The sequence below is a fragment of the Capricornis sumatraensis genome, chromosome 3 (assembly GCF_032405125.1).
Source record: "Capricornis sumatraensis isolate serow.1 chromosome 3, serow.2, whole genome shotgun sequence".
NCBI lineage: Eukaryota > Metazoa > Chordata > Mammalia > Artiodactyla > Bovidae > Capricornis > Capricornis sumatraensis.
Window position 1 is genome coordinate 114,551,576 of NC_091071.1, and position 6,373 is coordinate 114,557,948.

At 41.5% G+C, this 6,373-nt stretch overlaps 1 non-coding gene across 1 annotated transcript; it reads right to left on the bottom strand.

Moving 5' to 3' along the window:
* Positions 1–4,313: 4,313 nt before the first annotated feature.
* On the bottom strand, positions 4,314–4,385 carry TRNAC-GCA (transfer RNA cysteine (anticodon GCA)). The gene has a single exon. It is a non-coding gene; the product is annotated as a tRNA-Cys (tRNA).
* Positions 4,386–6,373: the final 1,988 nt, after the last annotated feature.

Here is a 6,373-nt window from a genome sequence, read left to right on the forward strand (position 1 = left end):
CCTGCCATCCAGTAGTCATGGCTGGGGATGCATAAAATTAATCATGCCCTAATTTTCCATCATCAATTCATAGAATAGGCTAGGCAGCAGAGAGACCCAGACTGGAGTCCACTTCAACTATTTGAGTGTCACTTTTCTTATCTATAGAATGGGGATATACCTACCAGCAGAGAGCAGAGGTGAGGAAGAAAGAAAATGCAGTTGAAGATAGAAGACATTTAGTAACCTGAGATGTACCAATACTTTTAATATCATTAGGAGTTGGATAGTTGTCATTGTGAATATCATGTTATACCAGAAACAATAATAGTAATAATAAGCTAATATTATCGAGTGCTTGGGGGCTTTCCTGGTGGCTCAAATGGCAAACAACCTGCCTGCAATATGGGAGACTGGTGTTTGATCCCTGGGTCAGGAAGATCCTTTGGAGAAGGTAACAGCAACCCACTCCAGTATTCTTGCCTGGAGAATCTCCATGAGCAGAGGAGCCTGGTGGGCTACAGTCCATGGGGTTGCAGAGTCGGACATGACTGAATGACTAACACACACATTGAGTGCTTACCATGTATTAAGCACTGTATTAACTCATTTCATCACTTAAAACTGCCTCTGAAGTAGGTACTGGACTGTACTCATTTTATTGTGAAACTAGTCTAAGCACTGATGTTTGGGACATGGGTTGACCACTATGTGTTTGGTTCATCCATGATACATTTTGAAATTTAGAAGGCGTTTTGCAGTAAATTTGTCTTGTGTGCGTGCGTGCATGCTAAGTCACTTCAGTCATATCTGACTCTTTGCCCTCTTGTGGACTATAGCTCTTCAGGCTCCTTTGTGCATGGGATTCTCCAGGCAAGAATACTGAGTGGATTGCCAGGCGCTCCTCTAGGGCACCTTCCTGACCCAGGGATCAAACGTTCATCTCTTGTAGCTCCTGCACTGGCAAGCGAGGTCTTACCACTAGTGCCACCATTGTCTTAGCAGAACAAATTCAGTGTCTGCCCCTCCTCAGAGCTCAGGGCAGCCCTTACTCCCTCTGTGCAGTCTCTGGGACCAGTACAGCCTGCCACAGTCCCTTCCACTGGTGAACATGTCCCACTTATTCTGATAGCAGTGACTCAATTGGTCAGGAAGTCGGTGTGGTTTTATCACTGCTTTTATGTTTTCTCCTGTTTCCTTTCTGTTTAGTGGATAACTTGTTGACCCAGTTGTTTGCACTTTGTATGGATCTACCATATAGACTTGATGAGTGAATAAATGGTATATCAGAGAATAGTCCATGATGTAACAGACTTGTTCATAGTTAGCTTGAATTAAATGATTGTGATTTTCATTCTCAATTTCCACCCTTACTTATGGTGTTTCTGTCCTATTTTATAGGTGGTTTCATGTCCCTCTGCCAGAAAAGAAGAAACATGACCACTCTCTAGAGCCTCTTGATGAAGGTGAAAAGGAGAGTGAAAAAGCTGGCTTAAAACTCAACATTCAAAAAACTAAGATCATGGAATCTGGTCCCATCATTTCATGACAAAAGAAAGGGGAAAGGTGGAAGCAGAGACAGATTTTGGGGGCTCCAAAATCACTGCAGATGGTGACTACAGCCATGAAATTCAAAGATACTGGCTCTTTGGGAGGAAAGCAATGACAAGCCTAGACAGCATATTATAAAGCAAAGACATCACTTTACTGACAAAGGCCCATACAGCCAAAGCTATGGTTTTTCCAGTAGTCATATATGGATGTGAGAGTTGGACTATAAAGAAAGCTGAGTGCTGAAGAATTGATGCTTTTGAGCTGTGATATTGAAGGAGACTCTTGAGAGTCCCTTGGGCAGCAAGGAGATCAAACCAGTTAATCCTAAAGGAAATTAACCCTGAAAACTCATTGGAAGGACTGATGCTGATTGAAGCTCCAGTACTGTGGCCACCTGATGTGAAGAGCCAACTCATTGGAAAAGACTCTGATTCTGGGAAAAATTGAAGGCAAAAGGAAAAGGGAGCAGCAGAGGATGAGATGGTTAGATGGCATCACTGACTCAATGGACATGAATTTAAGCAAACTCTGGGAGATAGTGAAGGACAGGGAAGCCTGGCCTGCTGCAGTCCAGGGAGTCACAAGAGTCGGACATGACTTAGTGACTGAACAACAACAGAATCCTAAGATGCTGTCCTGAGTGACTATGCTTTGAGTGTTTGTCTTTCTAATCTTTATTCCATGAAAGACCTTAGAACATATGCAGGGGAGGGCAGTCAGGAAAACCCTACAAATTCAGGCCATATCTCCTTGGCCCAGTGATATGATGTGAAAATAGCTCCTTGAGACTTGAGATGTCAACATGCTGAATGCATGACAAGTAGTGAAAGAGAATTGCTCTAACACATTATTCTTATGGGCTCATTGGCTCACATGTGGAATAATAGAAATAAACCTGTTTGAAAATGTAACATCACATTTACAGATAGACTTAAAACCCTGAGAACAGTCAGTGCAAGTGGCAACCTGGCTGGGGGGAAGCATGCTGTAAGAGCTATTGATTTTTATATCTCCATGGGTAGCAGAAGTCTATGAGAGATGGAGGATAAGTAGTATATATGCTCCCATTTCCCACTCTTATCTGTGACAGACAACACTAATCAGTTATAGCATCTTTCCCAGGTTGCCTGGTCTAGTCTCACAATTCTCAATACAGCATTCCAGGCTGTCACTTTCAATCAGATGGAACTGGAATGAGAAATGCAACTTATTTGTTAATGATAACTATCTTTCCCATGGATATGATCATGCTGAGTTTAATACTGTTTAGTAGATACAATGAGTTTGACTTTTAAGCCAGAAAAAGCACCATCTATATATGTTTCACTTTACAAATGTTACTACCTACTTTTTTAACCTTTGTTTACCCATCTCTAAAGTGGAGAAATAATGAAAAATCCTGCAGGGCTATGGATTGATATTATATAAGATATAAATTTAGAGTGCCTAAATTTAGACTATGAGGGGATATACAACTGGCTTTGCGCCTTAAAGAGCTTGAGGATCCATCTGGTTCATGACTCTGTGTGTAGACAGAGTTGAGCTTAAGCCCTTCCCATACCAAAAATGGGTATGATTCTCAAAAGGGGAGAAAACTTCACCTGCTTTCTTCCTCAGCCTCTTATAAGTTTGACTTATGTGCTTATCACAAAAGTAAATTTACTTATCACAAATGCTTATGTGATAATATGAATTGGTAAATTCTCTCATCATGTTTTTCCTTCTAGAGGTCATTACTATCAAAATTGATACAGAGATTTTAGTTTTATGTAGTGATACTGATCATTTGGATAAATTTGAAAAATCTATTCGAGTAACTAGAATGCCATTGCCTGCCATTGTCACCATGTTAATGGCCTTGGAATTGGTCCCCTACTTTTACCCTACTTCAGTGAATACTTCACATAATACCAATGTATTTTAAGTGCAAATCTGGCAATGCCATTCTCTCTCTTAGAGATTTTTAATGGCTTTGCACCAGTCAGCATTTTGGTAGGAAGAAAAGATGGCTCAAATGGTAAACTGGGGAGTTGAATAAAGGAGTTACTTAACAAAACTGCTGTGGACAGGAGTAAGGGAAACCAACAAGGGAGGGTGGTGCACCCCCAATCTCGCAACAGTGGGAGCCACCACCAATGATCCTCTGGGCTAAAAGGTCAGTGTGAGGGAATAGGTATCCCTCAAGCTTTCTCAGTAGGAGTGATAGCACTCCCAGGGAGAGGGGGGCATGTGAAAAGATTCTTATTTTATGTGTATAGCACAGATACACAGTGTGCACAAACACATTTCACTTGGGAGTGATTAGTAAAATAAAATGTCTTAAAAGGTTCCATAGAGAGGCAATACAGTAGATAGAGAAATAATATCTATGGTCTTATGTAGAGAAATACAGTGGTCAGGCTGGGGAACAGATGCCCTGACCTCCCTCCTCACTTCCATCTGATCTGCATGTGCTTCCCATGGGCTGACCCGCAACTAAAACCAGAACATATGGGAGCTTGTTAGCATAGACAATTCAAGTCAATCTCCACGGGGTGCAGAACAGGGTGAGGAAGTTACAGAGCATTTGTAGGGGCAGATGGAGAATATCCAATAGTACCACCAAGAGTTCTTAAAGAGCCAAAGATTTATTTTGGTACATAACTGAAAGTGAAAGTGAAAGTGAAGTCGTGTCCGACTCTTTGCGACCCCATGAACTGTAACCCACCAGGCTCCTCAGTCCATGGAATTTTCCAGGCAAGAGTACTGGAGTGGGTTGGCATTTCCTTCTCCAGGGGATCTTCCCAACCCAGGGATCGAACCCGGGTCTCCTGCTCTGCAGGCAGACGCTTTACCGTCTGAGCCACCAGGGAAGCCCCGAAGATCTATACAATTCATCTGGGATTCCACCCTGCTCTCCCCTCTTACTTTCACTTGACTCCATCATCTCATATTTTTGGTTTCCAAAATGTTAATCTGGTTACTGACTCAGGACCTTTGCTCTGGACATGCTCCTTCTTTGCCATGGTACATGTTTACTTCCCTCTACTTATTTTTGACTCTCAGCTTACAAGTCACTTTCTCAGGGCCCTTCCTGACCCCCTGGTGGAGATCCATTCTCTTCATTATAGTTTCTCCAAGAAGCACTCAGAACTTCTTCTTTATAACACTCATCATAGTCATAATTCCAATACTTATGTATATAATTAGTTGCTTAGTTTCTATTTCTCTCACCAGACAAAATGAGCCTACCTAGCACACAGTAAGAACTCAATAAATATTTGAGGAATTGGTACGTGCCAGCTGGAAATAAATATACCGAAGACAGAAGCTTCCTGGAGCCATTGTATTAGAAACATAGCTTTACTATTGATTAGCTGTTTGATCTGAAACAGGTTGCTTAACCTCTCTGAGCCCTAAACTTGACTCATCTGTGAAATGAGGTTAATAATAGTAGCTATTTCATGGGGCTGGGAAGAGGACAATGAAGTTAATACATTTAAAGTTCTTGTAAGGGTGCCTGGTAATTGCTCAATAGATGACATCATCATCATCATCATCAAACCTTCATTGTGTAATGATTTTATTGTTGACTGGCTGGTGATGACACTTGCACTAATCAGAGAAAGAAAAAAAATATGTTAATCATAGACAGCACTGATCATAACCATATCATTTTTTAGAACTAAGAACATAATTTTCTTGATATCAACTACTGAAAGCAATTTAGTTTTTCTCTAGTCATATAGTTAAAATCTGGGAAAGGTATGTGGCAACTAATTGAGTTTAACCTATGAAAAAGCAGAGATTAGTCCTTTTTGCTACTGAGATGAACATGAAAGCTTAGGCTGTTCTTCAGGTCTTTATTTGTTGGTTTTCTCCCAAGGCTTTGCTTCTGACTCAACACCAGACAAATTAGGCATAAAGAAAATATGGGGCAGAAATTGGTATCAGGAACAGTCTGGGTTCCAAGAGACATGGTCTTGGGATAGCTAGAGTTGCTTTTTGAAAGTCACTGGAGATGCAAGGGGACCAGTTGAGGGGATGTTAATCACACTGAGTGTAGGGACTAAGGGTCAAGGACTAAAGGAATAAACAAGGGAACAGGAATAATACCATGAGGCTGGAGCATTGGCACCACCTGTGAGAAATACTACATAAATTTTTGTGGATGGTGCATCTCCTAGCTGAGAATAATTTCACCAAATTGGGCACACACACACTGGATTTTGCACTGTAGCAATTTGAAGTTGTTTTTTTGATTTTTCCTGATGCTAGGCATAGGCTGGATCATGGAGTCCTATGGTAGTCAGAACCTTTCCACTCTACCCTTTAATACTGGAGAAAAGTGAAGTCTGAAGAGGTCAAGTGATTGACCTCAAGTCATGAAGCTCTGATAGAATTAGTGCATGATGTCACATTTCCCTGACTCCAGACAGTATTACCGCCTTCCTTGACTTCCCCTTACTCCTCTTACTCTCCTCTATTTGGCCAGAAATGAAATAAATTTCCATAAAGGTAGTTTCCATGAAGTCACACTTGTGACTACTCCCTTCCTCGAGCCCTACCACTCAATTCACACACACGCACACACACACACACACACACACACACACACACACATCACATGCTGTCTCAGCTCTGTTTCTGGAACCTGAGCAATGTTAACACCATGTGTCCTTAATTTGTATGAGTGAACCATGCATTTTACATAGGTGGGGGCATGTATGGCTGAGCAATCACTGTCACAGGGGGAAGAATTTATGTTTGCATCTGCGTCTCACCTCTTTCCACATCTGGCCTTGATAGACCTTTGGAAATTTGCTGGGAAATGGAAGGAGAGCAGTGAAGAGGGCTCTTG